The 21,813-nt window shown below is 38.1% G+C and overlaps 1 protein-coding gene across 3 annotated transcripts in view; it reads right to left on the reverse strand.

The window, feature by feature from the left end:
• Positions 1-21,813, reverse strand: part of PARD3B (par-3 family cell polarity regulator beta) — a 392,403-nt gene that overhangs the window by 238,735 nt on the left and 131,855 nt on the right. The gene's annotated exons all lie outside the window — the stretch shown is intronic.

Below are 21,813 nucleotides of genomic sequence, written 5' to 3' on the forward strand. Positions count from 1 at the left end.
AGGGAAGAGGTGCAGCTGGAATGCCTGAGTACTTCAATTTATGAAGGGCTGAGAAAAGGAGAAAAATGTAAAAAAACCTCAGCTAAAAGTCTCCAGAAGTAGCTTTCATACACATAAAACTCTGGACTTAGGCCCAAAATTTTTAACAATTTCTAAGTTGAGGTGTGAGCAATGCCTTTTCCAACACAGCAGAATGTTTTCATCTTATTGCAGGGGTTCCACACTGTTGTCTCCTTATCTCAAAAGTTCCATACCTTCTTGGTGTTTCTCATGGGCAGCTCTCAGAGCACTGACTCTTTCTTCTTCACAAAGCAGCCAACTGACTCCAGTTCCCCTCTCAACCACCCACCCCACTCTCTTTTACTCTCATTGCTTACAGCTGTGGCCTGTTGAAGTCAGGCCTGTTCCTAATCTTTGCTAATTGGCCCAGCTGCAACTCCTTAGGGGTAAGATTACTTTCTACACTATCTTTATTTTCTTATATTCTATCCCCCTACAGCAGAAAGCTGCTTTTAAAAGCAGCATTGATAGCATATTGATAAATATTAGGATTTGGCACCTCTACTGGCCAAGAACCAATTCCTAAAATAAACAAAAATGCTCCAGTAAGGGTGAAAAAAAACTCCAAACCAAACAAGCCATACATACCAACACCAACCAAAAAAACTACTGGAAACAGAAGTAATATAGTATATGTTCACAACTTTAGGGAGCTGCCAATACTGGAATATTTACCTAAAGGATGCAGTTAACTGGCCAACCATATAATCACTGGCACCTTTAAAAAAGAGGATACGTTTATTAGGACTCTTCCCATTTATCATGCTGGTTTTAATTGCCTATGAGGTCTCTGCCTGCACTGCAAGCCTAGAGAGTCACTACAGAGCAGTATCAGAAGGATTTTCTGCCTGAGTCTGTAGTATTTGCATCTCAGCAAGATTATTAATTTGAACTAAGCCATACTTAGAGCACTTGAAATATTTTGGCTGACCTGCAATCTGCTAGGACATTATTTTCATTTTATTTACCTTGTGGTGTTTTTATTCTAGTTTCATATTTTAAGGACTGTTGCTAAATTTACTGTCCAGAAATACATGGGTGGCCTTTTATTTATAAAGAATATTTAGCAGTGGTATCAACAGTGCAAGGCACCAAAGCAGTAGGTGTTTCTGAGCTAAAATTTGTCTTTTTTTTCTGTATCATCCACTTAGGGACAAAAATATATATTTTTTTTAAGTGCATAAACTTTGGACATCTGAGTTACTATAGAAATTATTTGTAATTAATTATTCCCATGGCAACAAGCATAATTTAAAAGTGTACTATCATTAGCTCCACAAATGCACACTAGTCCCTTATTTTGGTTGCAAACTGCCAGTGGGCAATTAATATTGCAAAAAACAGGAAAGAAATTAATGTTTCTACAAGAAAATCTACCAAATTTTCTCAGACCAAGAGAATGCCAGTATGACCTTTCCTGGCTTGACTCACTGCTTGAAGCCTCCCAAGATCTTTAATTGACAAAACATTTTACAAGAGATTTGCAAACTACAAAGCTGCATTTTAACTAATTTCTTTTTCATTTAGAGAGAATCCACTTGTATTCCTTTTTTGAAGTAAAGAAAAAAATCTCTTAACCCACTATGCATTACATCAGGATAACTTCTTCGTAAAAGTAGTACTTAGAGGACATCTAAATCTTATCTAGACAATATTATTATGATGCCACATCCCTACTTCCCCCACAAATAAAATTTGAATTTTATTCCTACCACATAAAGATACTAATTCTGAACACTTTAAAAAAATCCCACAAACCTAACGCACAATAAAGGAAACTTTACATTTGTAATTGCACTACTGAATCAAAACTTTCTGCTTTCATTACAACAATATGCCCTCAATATTATCTGAAAGGCTTCTAAAAATGTGCATTACCTAAGAGTTCAATGTACAAGTCATACTTACACCTTGCATCTCTATTCCTTGCAATAAATTTTTTAATGACTTCACCTGTTTTTTCATCAAAATTAAATTACATGTGTCTTCCCCACCACCAATGACAGTGAGGATTTCCAAAATTTAAAAATCAAATCAAATTTCAAAGTTAAAATGGGTCTTCATTAAAGACTGCATTTGATACTTTGCTGTTAATTCCCTTTATGAATGGCATGTATAATGAGATGCCTTAAACACACTAGGTTGGTCAGCAGGAATCCACAGATCCATTGATTCTGTAACAGCAAGTAAAACCACATGGTTACCAGCAGCCTACCAAGCACTGCTCACAGCCTGCAAGAGCCAATGTTAAGCTTTGACTTGGATCAGAAATTTGTACTCACTGCTTTGGAACAGTAACATCAGTAAGATGCTGCAAAGGTATAAGAATGCTTTTTGTCTTACTTCAACAGCTGCAGCCGTAGCAATTTTAAGCCAAGAAGGCAGTCACCTCACTAACCAGCATGAGAAAAAACTATGAAAAAGCCTGCCCCATCTTGTCAGACATGCCTTTTTGTAACACCCCACTCACTGGGGACAGCCTGGCATAGTCCCTGTGCCAGTAATCCCTGGGTCACACACCCAAAGACCATTACAGTCCAGTCCACCTGGCCACCTCTTCTCCCAAAGGACAGAGCTGTGCCATGGAATGACAGGCCTGGCTGGGGCCATGCTCTGCTCCTGCTGATCTGCATTTGCCCTGTGCATGATGTATTATTATTACAGGGTATTATGTTAACTTTTCCTCAGTGTGCAATGTATGTTAGTAATTGCTAGTTACGTTACTTCTATTCCCCATATGGGATTATCACAGTGGAGCAACAGCACTGATTAATCAATTAGCATGGATTCATTAGAGATGAACGATAGGGCAATATAATTGTGTTTACTGAACAATGGATGACAGTGTGCTTAAAGCCCAGGATTTCTAATAATGATATATACATAACATCATGAATATTTAGAGCACCTTCACTGCAAAACTAGAGAGACAATCAGGATGTGATTCTGTGTGCAAGTAATGTTGGAGCCTGAAGATTGCATAGATGGGAGAGCCACAAGACAGATGGCACAGTTAGATGACTTTTTTAAGCTTTGACTAAATCTTTGTAGAAGAGCTACAGCATTTCCTGTACTCCAGAATGCACAGGCACGTCTGCACAATACAGTGGCCAACAATATAATCAGTCATAGCCCCAGGTGTCTCAAACATTAACCAAGCCATATTAAGCATAAAAACATGAAAAAACTGGCAGAGCCCACTCTATGAAATAAATAGAAGCATACAAGGTAACTTAAAACTTTTTCTCCAGATGTCTGACGTGTACATCCCTTATTGTGGGTCCTCATCAATGGCTGAACACTAAGCTTACAACAGCCAATATGAACATGAACACCAAACTCTCAGACACATCTCTCAATATATAATAATGCCCTTTAGGTACTAATGCAATAGTCACAGACCAGACCCTTCTTCTGTCTGATGGTGGTATACAGACACACCAGCAATTCACATGGATATCAAGAAGTGAGACATGAGAATGATTAATTTTGCGAAAATATGGTGCAAAGAAGAGATATTGAAATATAGCTTTTGCTACACTCTTCCTAAATGGAAAAAAAAACACTAAAAAGGAATGTAAAATGTTACAGGGGAAATACTTTGCTAAAAAGTTAAAGCAGAAAACATGTTCTCTATTATACTCCTGGAAATCAGAAATCTTCATCTAAGTCCAATACGTGGCTCCCATAAGAGAGTCAATCTACAGCATGACAAGGACCCGAATACTCTCAGATCACTCATCCAGTATTTTCCCAAGATGCTTCCACATTATCCCAGGGAACCACAGGCTGTGATTAGCATAGAGCTTCCTCAGCTGGGATCGCAGGCCTTGAATACAAGGTACTAAGAATTACTTTGCCTGTTTAGATCAAAGGCACTTTCATTCCTGCAGGGAGTTAAGTATTCCTCCTTAACTCTGTGGGCTGCAATTTTATTTACTTTGCTAAAGTTTCACATATTGAGTTAATTTAAAACTTATCAGTTTCCTCCAGTCTAAGGAACTTACTGAATCAGTGACTAACAGTATATTGTCCTGCAGACATCTTTATATTTAACCATTTGTTCCATATGCTTAGAGATGTTAAAGTCTCAAAAGAAACTTTTGAACTACATACATATATAAAAATATATCTCTCTGTGTGTGTGTGTACATATGTGAATGATAAAGTTGCAGATGAAGTTCTTCCAAAAATCTTAACTGGTCACAAAAATAATATGGAGGTCTCCCAATATATTTCAGTACAGAAAGGAATTATCTTTAAAAATTCTCTCCTTGGCTCTGGGCATTCTACAAACCAAATCACCCATCTTCATTCTCAACAAAACCTCCTCAACACTGTGGCAAGGAAAATAAATGATGGCCTAAGGAAAATGGAACACAAATTTGTCTTGCCAGCCTCCATTTGACAGGCAAGCCCTAGACTGGACATACTCCTAATTTCTCTGTTGCCACACTTTAAATCATATTTTAAAAAATAATTTGTCAGAGAAAAAACAAGCCATCTATTCTGAAGATTTTTATGAGAGAGCATGAGGACATCTTAACCTACAGAGCACCAAACAAGTAAATAAGGGTTAAAATGTTGTCTGAATCTCTTCAAAGAATTGAGTTGCTTGCATCCAAATGGGAGAAAACACACTGTCCTACATAAACCCCTTGATCTCAGTCCCAATTCTCAATGGAAATTAAGGCAACTCTATAGCATTTTCATTCTGCTGAACTGTATACAAAACCTTGTTTTCGGATCTGAAAGTACAGGCATGGTGTTATCCTGAATTTATGAGTGAAAATTCATAATAAACCTGAGTTGACTCCTGTGAGCCAAGACATTACTATCACTGGCTTATCTTAAACCTAGCAGGCAATTCAGACTAGAGACACATCACCTGAGAGCATATTGTTATTTCCAATAAATCCTTATGAAGCATAGTGGCATTTTCAACCTCTCCTAGGGTTTTTAAAAGTCATCATAAAAAATCCTTCATAAAATGATCTGGTTCCATGATAATTATTAACTACATACTGAAACAACAGCACTGGTTAGTAAATAACTTGACAGCACTAAAAAGTGCAGTGTAAAAAGACAAGATTTATCACACAATTGAAAGGAAGCTGGGTGAAGTAAATATCTCAAGCAAAGATATATCAGCATATTTGCTGGGAATAAAATAGAACAACAATTATAAAACCTTACAGATTAATTAAGCTCAGGACATTTTAATGAGCACAGTTCCATCCACTAATCAGATTATGATGGAGACTCTCACAACCATGGGTTTTTTTTAATTATTTGAAGAGAATAAGCAAACAAAATCTCATGGGTAATTTCAATTTCACACTACAAAGTTATTATCACCAGAAACAGCTTTTTTAAGGTTACAGGTGGCCTTAATTGTACTATAGTTGTTGACTAAGAGCAACATCTCTAATTGCAAGAACAAAGGTCAGAGAAGACATTTTTGTTGCTTAGGTGAGCACAACAGGTGACGTAGACAAATGAGTAACTCTCTAAAAGACAGAGAGCAGCAGAAGATATCAACTATCCTATTCCTTGCATGTGCTCCTGGATAAACACACTATTTCAATTCAATGCCTGTTTTGTTGCTTTTGAGAAAAATACAGGGAAGGTGTACCAACAGAAATATTGGTAATAAGAAGGCATTTGAGTAAAATTCCCATTTTTTGTTTATTCCTATTTTAAAATTTTAAAAAGTGATTTCCTAGAAACAAAATGTCACAGAGACATATTTAGTACATAAGTGTTCACCACAAAGTAGAAGGAAACAGCTATAACCTGTCTCCTTGCATGCCTTTGTGAAGCTCTAACATTTCCAACCCCTCCACACAAGATGCTCCAGCTGGTTTCAGATACACAGAGAAACTACACTGAGACTTGTTCCCAGTTCCTCAGAACTTGGAAACTGAAAGTATGGCACCAAATAGCAGAATAAATCAAGTCTGGCTATCTGAAAGGGCCAAGGTCAGCTAAGACAAAGTGAGGAAGGTGACAGATGCATGAGTGACAAGGTTCAGTACATCTCAGTTCTTTATGAGGCTTCTCAGCTAAGACATGTGAAGCCAGATTGATTTAAACATGAGTATTTCCTTAACTTAAAGTTCCCTTATTTTAAGAAATGTGTTGACAGAAAATCTGAGTGGCCTGAAAAGTTAACAAAGTTTTTATACATGTGAATTATTTAAACTTTAAAACTTCAGTACAATATGCTTAGATACAAAGCACAGTACAGTTTTATATACCAGTGAAATATTTCAAGTACTATTATTTATGAAGAAATTCAGTGTTTCTTATCCAGGTCAGATGGTAATTAAGAATACTTCACAACCAGAAATGCAGGGAGACTGGCAGCATGCTGGGTATAAGGGTGTGGGTTGGGGTTTATACATTTTTTTATTTGTCTCACTCCTACTACCTATGCCAAGTTCATCAACATTTACTATTTAGAAAAACAAATTTAAAAGCATTTCGTACAGTCGAGTTTCTTCTGCTATCACATAGAAAAGCAAAGCTTTTTTTTCTGAAGATTTTATAATTGCATTATAATAACCCAAAGCAGTGTAAGCTATAAGAGTTTGCTTGCATCTTTCTTATATTGAGCACTACTGATCTGCATATTTTGTGGCTCCACATCACTGCAATGCATTCTGGGTACTTGAAAGTAAAGATATTACCTTTTCTTCTAGAAAGAAAAGGTAGAAAGGAATAGCTTCAATGAGTTACTTTGTGAAGGAAAGAACAAGGTAGACTTCCTAAAGAAAAGCCTCTCATTCAGAGATGAACTTTACCAAATTCAAAAGCAACTGAAGGAAGCATTCACTGCTTTCTTCTGAAAATGAGCTTAATAGTACAGGAGCTGATACATCCTGCAGGCAAGAGCAATACATCTTAGACAAAAGTTGCCCCCAGTAGAAAAGAAGATCATGGAGGGAATGGCATTTTTTCAAGTGTCTGTGCATAATCTCATGCAGGGCTTTAAATTTCAACAAAAAAAACCCACTGCAAATTAGGTATAATATTTTAATAGAAACTACTGGATACATGAAACAAAACACTGAAATAACAGGGTAATACTGATCTGTGTTGCAAAACTGATGTACTGCCGCATTTTAAGCTACTCAGAGCTGCAATTTACATTCACTCCCGTACAATGGTAATGAAGTGATCAAGCCTGGAGATCACAAATACAAGGGCCTGGGGAGCTGAACTCCGGCTCAGAACCTAGTCTGAACAGTTTCCTCAAGCGTGAGCTGACTACAGCACAGTGCCTTGAGCACAGAAGGAGTCCAGGTTCTAAGAGGACTGAGATAAGGCTTTTTATTTGCTCTGTGGTCTCCCAGCAAATAACCCTTTCCTGTTTAAATGGCTACAAAATCCAACAGAGACAAGTTCAGTCAGTGAATGGTCACCAGAACTTAAAACAGGAACCCAACCAGAACACTTTCAGGTATAATTACACTTAATCTGGACTAAAAATTAGTTTATTTCCTTTGTGCAAGTATCCCCATGGCTGTATCCAATACCAACAGCTGCAAGTACCATCAAGTCTGGAAAACACAAATGGAAGGATTGAGGGAGCTAAGTGCAAACTGAAATAAAGTTTGAACAGTATATTCTTGTTTATTTTTTTTCCCTTAAGCCTGAACTGTCTTACACACTGGTAACAATCAAACTGTTTAGCATACAAAAGAAAATATTCTGTTGTTATGGCTATTTGGACATCTGATAGCCTCAGGCAACCCAAAGAGGCCCCAACAACAACAGCTCAGCTTAAAAGACAAAGGGCAGATACCTTTGAAGTGAGAGATGACAAAGAAACAGCAATAGACCTTGAAGTTTGGTCTGACAGAAAGAACGTGAACATTTCAGAGTAAATAAATTCTATTCATCCTCACAATTCTCTTGAAGGCAAAATAGGCACAATGATGCTGAATGCCAGAAAACCTAAAGGCAAAATGCTCTCCCCACAAACCCCTCCTGTATGGCAACAGGAAAGACAACCAGCATTTCAGGGGGGATCAGCAAACAGCACTAGGGAATAATTCTTGAAATTGTTAATATTTTGTGACCTAGCTTTTATTTTATTGTCTGGTAAATGCGAGTGATAGGAAACCTCTGTCAAAGAAAACATTAGCAGTGTCTAGTAAGAGGATCCTTTGATTCTTTAGCATCCAGGCTGAACAGGCATAAAAGTTTTTAGATAAGAGTGTGTGAAGACTACTGCTCATGACCCTGCTCAAACTAGTGGAAAAGACAAGACGCGATTTCCAGCTCTGCCAAGTGGATAGATTTTTAGAGACAACACAATTCAGGACACAGATAAGGTACAGTTTAGAATACTGGGTTCTAGAAGCAAGTAATTTCAAAGTGGAAGCTCACAGCTGTGTCTCCCAGATCTGTACCTGAATCCTGCATTGGTGATAATACTGAATGGCACAGGAAAAACAAAATGGAAACTACCTTTCTGCTGGGAAAAGGGAATACAAGCCACTCTTGCACAGGTGAGACTGTGGTATTGGGAAAGGACCTCACCCCGCCCCTTTGGAGAAATCAGGCTTGTTTGGGTAATTCCTGCTTCTCACCAGTGAGAAGAGGTGCATTAATGTGGATAAAAGGCTTCCATAGGGATGTAAAAGCTGTTACACATTACATCATTTCAAAGCTGCTCTGGGGACAAAGACTTGTCATTCCCCTTTAAATCAAAGATTAATAGTAACTGTGCACCCAAGACTTATAACAGTAAGTGTGTACTTGCTACTGGCATTTTTTATTTTATTCCTGCAGACAATTACTTCAATTTGCGGTCAAAAGACCTCGAAATTCCTTGACTACTTTTAGAACATCATAAAAAGAAACTATGAAGATCTAGCACAAGATATGTCTTCACTGGAAAGTTTTTGGGAGTCAACAAACCAAAAACAGTGAAGTGATAAATCATACTTCAGATTATAAGTTGGTTGGCATTTCTGGCATTGAAAAAGACAATTACTTTTTTGAGTGGGTATTTTTAGTGAAGGGACAGAAAATTCCTGGCTTTTGTTTTTCAGAGATAAAACTGAAATGTACCAATGACTACTGATGGTTTTTCTCCTGGATTCACTTCTGATTTATTTATAGGAGGGCTTTCTACCTTTACCTGCAAATGTCACAACTGAGCTTGTGACTTTTATATAGTTTCTTGGTTTAATAACTATAGTAGGTACAGCAAATGTTCTGCCTCTGCCCCTCTCCAAAAATAAACAAAACCTAATCACATCTAAAAACTAGTTTATATCTCACTGTTCATAGGAAATAGAAAGAGTTGGGCACAGATAACCTAATTTTCACCTGTTTCTGCTTACTCCATACACACTAACTCAATTTAGATTGATCTGCTAATGTTTGCAGACTTACTACAGTGGCACAAGGGTACACACCCATTCAGTTTATTCTTAAAAAAGACAAACCAAGATGAAATGTTGTTCATACTCCTTTTTAATTTTATTTTAGCTCTTTGTTTATCGCTTCACTTCAAAGCACTTCCAATATGAGGCACAGTTTCAGTGTGACAACTTTGTAAAATTAAAATAGAAAAAATGTGCCAGCATCAATCTGCTTTACATTGGAAAGCACAACAGCCTTGAGACAGAAATGACGACTTGTGAGAGTAAGCTATAATGAACCCAGAAGTGCTATCTGTAGTAGGAAAAATATATTAGACTGGAGTCTGAACAGTCCTGAAACAATTTGTCTTCCTCAATAGGAGTCTCCTATTCCCCACTTGCAGTGTACAGCCAAGTCTGACTCCAAAAGCAAGGAAAAATTATCAATATGAATCCCCACAATTCTGTTGGCTAACATTTCTTATTTGACTTGGAGCTACTTAAAGTCCAAATTAAAAAAAAAATACAGCCCAGAATAAAGTTGAGTCTGCAAAGGAACATCCCCCATCTGTGACCTGTCAATGGGTGGGCAGGAAGGCAGGACACCACCCTGGCAGCAGGAGCCCCACAGGGCGATCCCACCAGCCCAGGGGCAGGTACCCACCTAGGGCACAGGCCCAGAAGGGGGGAGCTGGGGCTGGGCAGCAGCTGCACAGATAACAGGGTAACAGATGAAGCTGAGCCAGCCTGTCTGCCCTAACCCCAGGCCTCTGCACCAACAGAGGAGGGAAAACAGCCCAGCACACAGAAGGACGCCAAACCTGCCAGCTCCATCCCCAGCTCAAAAAACCCAGTCATGTCAGGACAAGAAATAGTTAGTAAATATGGTCCCAGTTAAGAGGGAGGCTACAGAGGGTCAAGGGGCTGATCCCAACAGTACCAGTCAAGATCCGTGGCAAGTGTGCCCAGGTAGCCAGGCCCTTCTCAAATTGCAGTGTTGCTAGAAAATAAGCTTTACTGTCTAGTGAGCTGTATTGTCAGATTGCTTTGCACAGACATCCTTTCATTACCTGTGAACTGCAATATATTGGTCTAGTTCCTATTCTTTTCACAACAATGTACTTGAGGTGCCAAATTTAGTTAACTTAAAATACATTCTTGGCAAAGGGCATCACATGAATTTATATGCTACATATGGATGTATAGAATTAGTGGGTAGCATTACTTAATATTGCTTTCCCAAAGACCTGATTTAATGCTAAAAGGACCTTCCAACAGGCTCCCCCAATACGTACAGACATTTTTCGGTCTTCTGCTTGAAAATTACTTTTTTATTCCTTAAAGAGCTGGTGAAAGCTATGAACTTGCTTTCTAATTTTAATGTGTAGCTTTTAACATAATACCCGTTCATCAAAAGCCTAGATATTTTAAGTACTTTAAAGTAAAACAAACCTGTTATCAACTGCATATCTTACACCAAAGAGTATTTTTCCATTTGGTATTTGGTGTCCAGACTGAAGAGAGCTGCCAACCAGTCCTGAATGTGCAGGTTTGGCTGTTACAGAACAAAATACTAGCAGCAATGGAAGAGAAAGCTAGACCTGAATTAATCTTGCTTATTAAACAAAGAATAAAGAAGTGTTTATGTGGTAGTCACCATCACATTCATATGAATATAAAATTATATGTAATAAATTCTAAATATTGAATGATTTCAAGAAGAAAATTTAAATTGCTATAAATCTAGAGTCTGCATGTTGCTCCTGACCTTAACAAGGAACCAACACATAAGACACTAGAAGCCTGATTACTATAAAAGCAATTTCAACGGAACTAGCATCAACAATTAGATGTTTTAGACAATTGTTTAGTATTAAAAATACATCTAATTGGCAGCAGATTAATTTCCCAAAAGTCTTACAATCTTTTGGTATACTGCCAACATAATTTTTTTAAAAATCATTAATTTATGAATGCATGCATCTGGTTCTAATGACCTAACTTTACCTGTAAACATCAGAGTTTGTGTAGCTGATGACATTAAAACAATGAAGTTATCAACATGCCTCTCAAAACATCCTTTTGAATATGGCAAAAGTAGACAATGAAAGGTAAAAATGCAGCAAATCACAGCCAGATAGTAAGCAATCATCAGGTTCACTGTTTTGTAAACTCAAGGATAGCTTTGTTATCATTAACATGGTAATCCCTAATCTTACAGTATTTCTTCTGTTCTGAAGTGCTTCACAGAGAAAAAACATACCCCATAAATTCTCTTGCATGTACTAACCAGACTATCAATTTGACCATGGTACAGCATCCACCTCATACCATCCTGTTATCAATGGATGGACTTGCCTATGGACAGCAATCCAATTTCCCTTCTCTTCTGGATGATAGGATGGAGCATTTCCCAAGCTTAACAACAGCCAGAGACAGAATGGTCTGAAGTGGAACTGACTTCTTTTACCCCACGTTAATTCTGCTATTTAGAAATTTACAGTACAATTAATAAATAATAAAAATACTGTATAAAAACTCCTCTAGCCCATTCTATCTCTGCTCCCCTGAACCTCCTTGGTAGGAATACAAGGACTTAAAATAAGGAATTTTGCATTTTTTCCATAAGGAGCAAAACACTTTGATTCTAGGTGTTCTCACCACTATCCAGCATACCATCTCAGTCACCAACATTTTCAGGGTACTTTCTGTAGAATATTCTTCCATCACATGTACAACATTACTGAATTCCCTCTGACAGAAAAAAATCCCAAAACATTCAAACATGAAGGAAATGCAGATACATTTATACATCAGTCACACTGATCTCATAGCTGGTATTTGTGCCACAGAGTTTTCACCAATATCATTAATTAAAAATACCCACAGCTTTGCAGAAGCACACAGCAATATGTGATACCTAGGCAGCCATGGTGATGCTACACAATCTGAGGAAAATATTCTTATGTTCTTTTAAAACAAATATACAGTTGAGACTATACTCCTTGGCTGAAAAGAATACCACTAAAATGTCTGAGCAAAAAAACACAGCTGTCTGTAAGAACTGTGATATTTCACAGCCTTGACTGATGTATTTATTTATTATCCACATTTTGGCTACGTCTTTTAAAATCAAATTGAAGGGAATATCATTCTAGCTGCTGATAAAGAGATTGCTTTTTAATTTGTGACTTAAAATCCATTTAAATCTGGTTTTGTTCCCTGGCCTCTCCTCCTTTTATCATGCTTACAATTTCTCATAGAAATGTTTTATAAAATTCCCCTTGGAATATGCCTCTTCTGCCTATTCTGAAAGAGAATTCATTTGGTCTTTTATGTAAAGTGTCAAAAAATGATACAACAAAGACTAACTAGCCCTTGCTCAGTAATGCTGCTTTGCAGAACTTACTTTACCCCAAAACAATGTATTTCTGTTTGATTCTCATCCTGCTGCTTGAAGGACAGAAAAAGGTAAGCAGATCATAAAAGAAAAGGAGGGTCGGGGGTGGAAGTGAACACCACATCTGAGGAACCTTCACCAGATTCTTTGACTGACATGGGACTAGGTGAAAACAAGGGGGTTCCTTTTGTTTCTGTAAAGCTGACAGATGTACCGTGAACTTGACTGTACTTGGTTATTCTAAAAGGCAGAGGAAAGAAAAAGGAGGAGGCCAATTTATCTCCCCAGGTGTTAAAACGTGTAATCATCTCGGATGTACCCAATTAGGTCAATGGAGCAAGCATGCTGCAAGAAACAGCAGCTCTTTCATTTCAGGTCCAAGTTCATGTCACTCTAAGACAGCTGCTACATAGACAACAGCACAAATACCAACCCAGAGAGTAATTCTAACTCCAAGATACCGTACATGCTCTCAAAGATATCACGAGATGCTTCAGTGCAGTCACGTTACATGGTACGGTTCAAATACTCAAATACAGAAAAGAGGGTGTTACAGCCTCCCTTGGGACTGACACAGAAAGAAACTTTTGACTTGAATCTTGGAGAAGAGCTTGAGAATCCATATTGAAACCTATATTAAATCAAGATGAATTAAAGGCCAAACTTATTGTTACTAGTACTTTAAAGCAGAGAATTAAAAAAGCACAAGCCACTACTCAATTTCTTCAGGAAAAAAACCCCCAAATAATCTTACAGGAACAACTGTTCCTATAAGGTCTCTCTGGGGGGCATTTTTTTTCCTTTATGATACTGCTTGGAATGTGTAACACTTTGAACTGACAAATATGGTTCTTAGGATCTGGAATATGTCATAAGATCAACTGTTCCAAGTGAGACGACAGGTATGTCCATCTTTGAATAGCAGGCTGCCTCACAAACTGCTAATTATTGTCCCTTATAGTACAGAAAAACAGTGGCAACAATTTGCTCTTGCATCAACACATTTATTCTACAGTCTAATCACTTTCTCTCAGCTGAAAATTTGCATATTTGTTTTTTGCATACTGTTTGTTTTAATTTTATTTATTTAAAGTTATATCAGAGAAATTACACCGCTGACGTTACAACAAAAGGTCACATTAGAGGCCAGAAGCAATCACTGCAATTACTGACAAAAATCACAAGTGGGATGTTTGTTCAAAATCCTGAAGCTCACTGACTCACCCTTACTATTTTAGTCTACATTCACACTGATCTTAGTTTATTATTCCCGACTCCAATATGTCAGAACACCTGCAGCAGCAAAAGGACACAGAACCACTAAAATATTCCTCCCTTCGTTTCAGTTGTCAATGTCAGAAATTGTTTCACAGGCACGGACAAAAATCAGGACCTGCTGCCAAAAAAAAATTCTGACGCAATGTGCAAGTTTCAGAGAGACCTATATTATTATTATCACAGCTCAAAAACTTGTAAATCCAGATTAGCTGAGACACTAGCTACACAGATGAACAAATCTCCAGATTAAAGTGTCTCCAACAAGTTGGGTAATTTAGTGATGAAGAGGTCTCACCTAACAAAATAAAACCATAAAAAAGAAATCCCATCTCCTTAGAGTGTGAATAACTGTCAATCCTGTAAGAGAAACAAAGCTAGACATCTGACTTTTGGAGAAACACAAATATTAAACAAGCAAGAGTAGAACTTCATACACCTGCATTCCAGTGCACTGGAAGAGGACACATTAAAAAATGCAAAATCTTTTTTTTTCCCTAATGTCACAGCAACATTTCTGTCTAGGTAAGTATCAAAGATCTCTACCATTATTCCTAGTTGTCCATTAGATCACTATATTTATGGAAACAGTTACTTAGTAGTAGGCATTTCAGAAGAACACTGACTGAGAACCTATTTTATTTTAGCTAAATGTTTCTAGAGCTTGACAGTAAATGATATGCATGAGCCATGTTGACTGTCATCTTCCACTTTTGACTGTCAGACATGGAAGTAACTTGCTAATGCTTGATTCCAATTTCAGCACCATGAGCCTGTTGCATACGCTGCTTGCTAAAAGCTGTTCCAGATGGAATGACAGTATTTTGTAGGACCCCAAAGATGTAGCTATAGAGATGAATGTGTCAACAGCACTGACAGCATGACCTTTTTTCCCCTTTTTTGTCAACTGTTCTTATTTCCACGCTTTAATTCTTCTACATTCCCTGTAAGACAGGCAACTTAGGAAAACAAAGAGTTTCAGTCTCTCGGCCATCTTGGATCACCTACAATCTTACTGACCTGACTGAACAAGGCAGAGGACAAGGGAGGAAAGTGTATAAACAGTAAGATATCTTCAGAATTACAGCCAAGGCCCAAAACTCATTTTAAAGAGGAAACAAAACCCACTCCCCTACTAACATAAGAATGATGAAGAGCTTTGATGATTTTCCGAATGAATAGTCAGTAAAATGCTGGTACTCCTCACACTGGAAACAACCTGTTAACAATGAATAACAACTTCTACTGATTACACCATTTTTACTGATAATTTATATACTATGTTAACATCACAGAACATTCATTATTTGTTCTTATTACAATAAATCACAAAAAATCTACTTATCCTGCTGAAATAAAAATATGTAAATTACACCCGCTGCTCATTTTAAACAATACAGGTAAAACAATACCATTTCTCTGACACACAGCCTGTGCAAGGAACGAAAAGAACACTTCTCCACACACACACATATGCTGCTCTGCACCCTCAAAAGAGGAAATTATCACCGGGCACTTCTCTCCTTTTTCAGATGCACAATTTAATATTCTGACAAACATTTAATTTACATTTTTTAGTTTTTCCTCAACAATATAAAATAATTTCTTTTTGACGCAGAATGCCACAGCACACAGTACAAGAAGGGGGAAAAAAAAAGCAGTGGAGGGCTGTAAGGCAGCAGAGAGAATTGAGAAGGAATGGCTTTTGTTATTTCGACAGCCCTCAGCTCGCTGCATAGCTGGATTTATAATACGTTCTTTAAGAGCAGCAGTTTTCATGGTGTAAGAGTGCCACACAGCTCTGGTTCCTGCAGTGCTCACACCAACAACTTCAAAACTAACTCACTGCAGATGTCCCTATGATCATCTAATCAGACATCAAAAGCAATATACTGACAAGCTCCTGTGCTGATTAGAAGTGTTCTATATATGTTTCACAGCATAAACAGACACACAGTAGTTGCTTTATAAATGGATTCACCCACATCAGAATTCCCTTTTAAAAAATTCCAACTGTTTGGAACTCCCCAGCTGAATGACAGAAAAATCCTTTTAAATCTCCACAGATCTTCTGTTCCATTCCAAATTGCAGTATTTCAAGAGCAAGAGTTAAATTATTAATAGGAAAACTTTTACCAGAAAAAAAGTAAATGCCTTCCAGAATTAAAAAAACCTTGATGTTCTGAATGACAGCCTAAGACCATACCAGATCAGGGAGGCAGCCTGGACTTAACCCTCCAACACACATGGTAATATCTAAAATCTATTTCCAAATCTACTTTGATGTCTGATTATTATACATCAACAAGCATAGATTTAAAGCATTACAAGTGCACCAGCACTGCCAGCTCCTGAAAAAAATCCTGTGTTTCTCCCAATATGTGGTCTCCTCTGAGTCTACTTCCTGCAACACTTAAAGAGGACGTGTATGAAAGATGGGGACAGACTTTTTAGTTGATAGGACAAGGGGTAATGGTTTTAAACTAAAAGAGGACATATTTAGACTAGATAAAAGAAAGATGTTTTTACAAAGTAGCTAAAACACAAACAGGCTGCCTGGAGAGGTGGGAGATGCCCTGTCCCTGGAAACCTTCAAGGTCAGGCAAGCAAGGTCAGGGGCTCTGAGCAACCTGATCTAGTGAGAAACGTTCATGCTTACAGTAGGAGGAATGAAACCAGATGACCTTAAAGGGTCCCTATCCAACCCAAAGTGTTCTATGATTCTACCACATAACTATGGGAGAATTTCATACTGGAATTCTAACACGTACAAAAGGACAAAATAAAACTACCTTAGTCCAGTAAACATAGTGGACAAAAGTTCTATCTTCTAAAATCAGACAGACAATACAACCCTCGTGGCAGTGCAGTCTCTTAGCTCAAGTCTTAGTATAAATCTGCTGAATCAAGTTATAAACTCTATGGAATTATTCCACCACTGTGCCAAAAAAGGTATTTTCTACCCTGCCCTACTTTTAAATAGTATGACATTTCTAATATTTCTGGGTGTTTTTTTTACTAAAATACTCACACATTTTGTTAAGTACTACTCATAGCCAAATTTGTAGCATATCTTTACGTTTACATGTGTATATAATACCAAATAGAAATGGAACAACTCATGAAGCTGCATCCTTACATATGTGGACATTATGCTAATTCACAGTCTCCTAATCAGAAAGGCTAATACACCACAACCACAATTAACAGCCACAAGAACCAGAGGAGGTTTTGACCCTTTTTAACAAGAGCTTGAAACATAAAAATGTTCTAATTATATATCAACCTTATTCAAAATTGCAAATTACACATCCACAATGCATAAAATACAGCCAATTTCAAGTCATATCTAGACAAAAACTGAAACTGTATTGAGCCACTGGAGCAGCTCTTCAATTGATCCAGCATCTCATTGTATCTTTAAATATGGATAAATACAATTTAATCCGCCAGTCCTATTGATTAACTTCAAGATAACCTAGGCATTTGTCCAGGAAACATGTAACTATAAAAGAAAGTAATGCAGAAAATAGCATTCTATAATAATCAGCAAGTTAACAAGAGGGGGTGAAACCTTAGTCTCACCAGAATTAATGTGAAATTCTTACCAATTCAAATAGGATCCTCTAAATGAGTCTAAAACTCATGACAAATCAAGTCTTATGATAGTAGAGGAAGTCTGTCCCTGGGCAAAAACAGAGACAAGCTGAAATAACAGCTCCAGAAACAAAAGTTCAGATGTTATATACATTAGCAATTACTACCTGAGTAAACTGGACTGAGCAGAAGCAGCAAAATGTATTCTTTTCCCTAATACCAAACCAACAGAGCCACACAATTCAGACTTTCTGCCTTGCTGCATCTCATCCCTACCATGTTGGGCAGAGGGATCCAGTCAGGAACTTCTGAGCTGGTGAAGAAAATCTGAAACTGCAGCTCCACTCAGCTATCTGGGGACAAGTTTTGAGCAAGTGTTAAATTCCCAAAGAATGTTTGTTTCTTCTGGAAGGTTTCAACCATCTCAATCCTGCTGCACTCCAGAGCAGATCTCTAGCTGAGGACTACATGCCCACTGCTAAACTCACTTGGTGATGCCAGGCTATTTGCAGCCAGAAAGCAGCTGGACCAGCCTTTGGCCTTTGCCAGAGCAAAGCTATGGGCACAGAACTTTTCAGAGAAGTAGAACCACAGAATCCCAGAATGGCTTGGGTTGGATGCAGCCATAAAGATCACCTAATCCCAACATCCCTAATACAGGCAGGGACAACTTTCACTAGACCAGGATGCTCAGGACCCCATCCAACCTGGCCTTGAACACATCTAGGGATGGGGATCCAGTTTCTCTGGACAACCTGAGCCAGGGCCTCACCACCCTCACCATAAAGAATTCCTCATATCTAACCTAAATGTCCCCTCACAGCTTGCACCCATTATTCCTTGTCCTGTCACTACAGTTCTGTGGTCATCTTATTGCAGGGGTTCCACACTGTTGTCTCCTTATCACAAAAGTTCCATACCTTCTTGGTGTTTCTCATGGGCAGCTCTCAGAGCACTGACTCTTTCTTCTTCACAAAGCAGCCAACTGACTCCAGTTCCCTTCTCAACCACCCACCCCACTCTTTTATAGCACTCTTCCTCTCATTGCTTACAGCTGTGGCCTGTTAAAGTCAGGCCTGTTCCTAATCTTTGCTAATTGGCCCAGCTGCAACTCCTTAGGGGTAAGATTACTTTCTACACTATTTTCTTATATTCTGACCCCCTACACAGTCCCTGTCCCTCTACAGCTTCCTTGCAGGTCCCCTTCAGATACTGGAAGGTTCCATGAGGTCTCCACACAACCGTCTCTTCTCCAAGCTGAACAGTCCTAACTTTCTCAGCCTGTCTTCAAAGAGGAGGTGCTCCAGGCTCCTTACTCGCTTCATGGACCTCCTCCGGACTCACTCCAAGGTCCACATCTTTCCTGTACTGGGGACCCTAGAGATGGATGCATCACTCCAGGTGGGCTCTCATCAGAATGGAGTAGAGAGGTGGAATGCCCTCTCTAGACCTGCTGGTCATGCTTTTTTTGCAGCCCAGGGCCCAGGTGACTTTCTGGGCTGCAAGTGCACATTGCTGGCTCACGTTGAGTTTTTCATCAGTCATCACCCCTCCAGTCCTTCTCCACAGGGCTGCTCTCAATCACTTCTCTGCCCAGTCCACAGGTGTGCATAAGTACATTAAACTAATTTTGTATCCCTGAAGTCCTCTCTGGATACCTAGGGAAGGAAGTTTTCATTCTTGAAATCCTGGACAGGGCTCTGTGATCCTAACTAGGCAGAACAGCTAAAGAGTAGCTTTAATAAAGTAAAAAAAATCATCAACAAATACTTTTTCTTCAATACAAACAAAGAACAAATTCTGATGTGTGTTACCCCTATTTTTCCCTGATTACTATCTCTAAATTTTCCAGTGGCAGCTATCACAATAAGGAAAGAGAGGTTTGGATGAAAAAAGAAACTCAAATTTTGTACCATCTGTTAAATGACTTCCAGTCTGAGGGAACAGATGCTGGACTTCACTATCAGTTTTTGATTGATCTAGAAGTACTTTGTTAATTGGGGCTAAAACTACAGCTAAGATGTGTCAGAAAATAGGAAAGTATAACTCAAATTCTCCTCAAACTACCTGGCTACTCAGAAGAGGTTTTGTTATTTTTGTAATCATCATATAGCATTAAAAAATCAGATCTTTCTTTGAATAAATGGGACAACATCTGACAAACAGAACACATGCTCTGGTTGAACACATATTCTGCCATAAATACTGTGAACAGCTCAAATGGTTCATCAGGTTCTACCAGTTCACCTAAATGGGATTGCAAAGTTCTTTTCTTGTATTACTGCATGTTTGCTGTCCTATTTCATGCATTACTCATTGTACTACTGAAGCGCACTTTCCAGAAGGTAAATCAATGTTGTCTTCAGAGAACCCCATGGTAGTTGGGGAACCTCACAAAAATCTGCTGAAGCACTGGTGTATCAGTGTAAGGTGTATGGATATTGCTACACAGAGCCCACTGCCAGTTCCACATGTACCAAACGCCAGAAGTGCCAAAAAAGCTCAATTAATTATGAAAGTCAGTTTCAATTACAAAATAATTACTAAGATAATTGTGGCATAAATACAGAGACTTAATTTTCACTTACATGCACATGTTTCATCTAGCAACAGCTCTGGGTTTTCTAATTTGCATGTGACTAAAGGAAGCAGCTCAACATGAAAAAAACTCTGGTTTGTGGCAAGGGAAATTCAGTATTAGTTTTAAATTTTCAGCAGCAATGTACAGAACAAATTATTTTTTTCTAAATAGTGTTTAACACTTGAAAGACTATAGTTATTTTCAAAATGCAGTGTTCAGTTATTTCTGCCATGTTTTTTCATTTGTCAGATATTGATTTTTCTGAATGTTTTAAAACAATCTGTACCTAATTTAACCTATGTTATTTAAGCTTTCTGTGTTTCCTAGAACATTATGCCAAAGCATATTTCAGTACGATTGACAATGAGGCTTTTAGAAATGGTACGGTTGCAAAAATAAGAGTTAGAGTAACGTATTTTGCTGTAATAAATTTTTGCTTTCACAAAAAAAAAACCAGAACAACACCAAACCACAACTTTGAACTTTCTGGGCCTCCCCCGCCTCCCCTTTACATGATATATTAAAAAAAATCCTTCTCCACCCCTGTTACTAGTCCAGCTTTGACTGTCACCACTGCAGCTGACAGATGAATGCTCTGTATTTTCGCACAGGGAATTCCTTTAGGCTTAGAAGACTCTTTTGTACTGATGCAAGTCAGTGAAGCATGATGATGTTTTAACCTCCAAGTATTACTGCAATCCTCATGTAATGGCATAAAATGCACTTGTCACCACTAAAATTACATAAAAAACCCAACTCAACAAAATGCTATTTTTGCCTTCTTGATGGTCTATAAAGCATTCAAAACACACCCTGGAATGAAACAGATTTCACTTATTTTTCCAATTTTTTTTGCCATTTTCATGGTTATAAAATACCAGGGGTGAGCATTACGTACTGACATACTCACTTTATATGTTTCTCAGCTTTGCCAAGAGTGTAAGATCTGCACTGTTAACCAAGAATTCTTCTTTGTACTTTCATTTATCAGACTAAGTCAGTATTTCATTATTATGTAAATGCTTGCAACAAACATCAAGAAAAACCTCTCAACTCAAACAGGTCTGACAAATGATGCAGAACTTTGACAAAGTTCAGCCCCATGTAACATCATAATGTACTCGGAGAGTCACTGAGAGTTTTAAAATTGCACCACTTACCAAATAACACAAGCCATTGTAAAATAAGGTGCACGCAAAATATTTAGATGCACATGCATTTGGCCATGCAAAGAGAAACAATGAACACTCAACTAAAATCCTGTGCTGGCCTTCAGAATTACAGTGTTAGAATGAGACTCCTAGAACATTATTTGCATGCAACTCAGCTGACTGCGTATTTACTTCCTTTATTCCCATGAACTTAACTGAAAGTTTGGTCTTAAATGCACTGTCAGCTGAAAGGCTCCCACCTCCAGCACGTGTCGCTGAACCCCAGCTCTCTCAACCTACTCCCTAATGTGCCAGCACAGCCACTTGTGAAACCTTGCTCTAAACTAGTTGTGATCTAGTCTGAAACAT

Source organism: Agelaius tricolor, unplaced genomic scaffold (genome assembly GCF_023055355.1).
Source record: "Agelaius tricolor isolate 1412-34295 unplaced genomic scaffold, bAgeTri1.0.p SCAF_10, whole genome shotgun sequence".
Lineage (NCBI taxonomy): Eukaryota > Metazoa > Chordata > Aves > Passeriformes > Icteridae > Agelaius > Agelaius tricolor.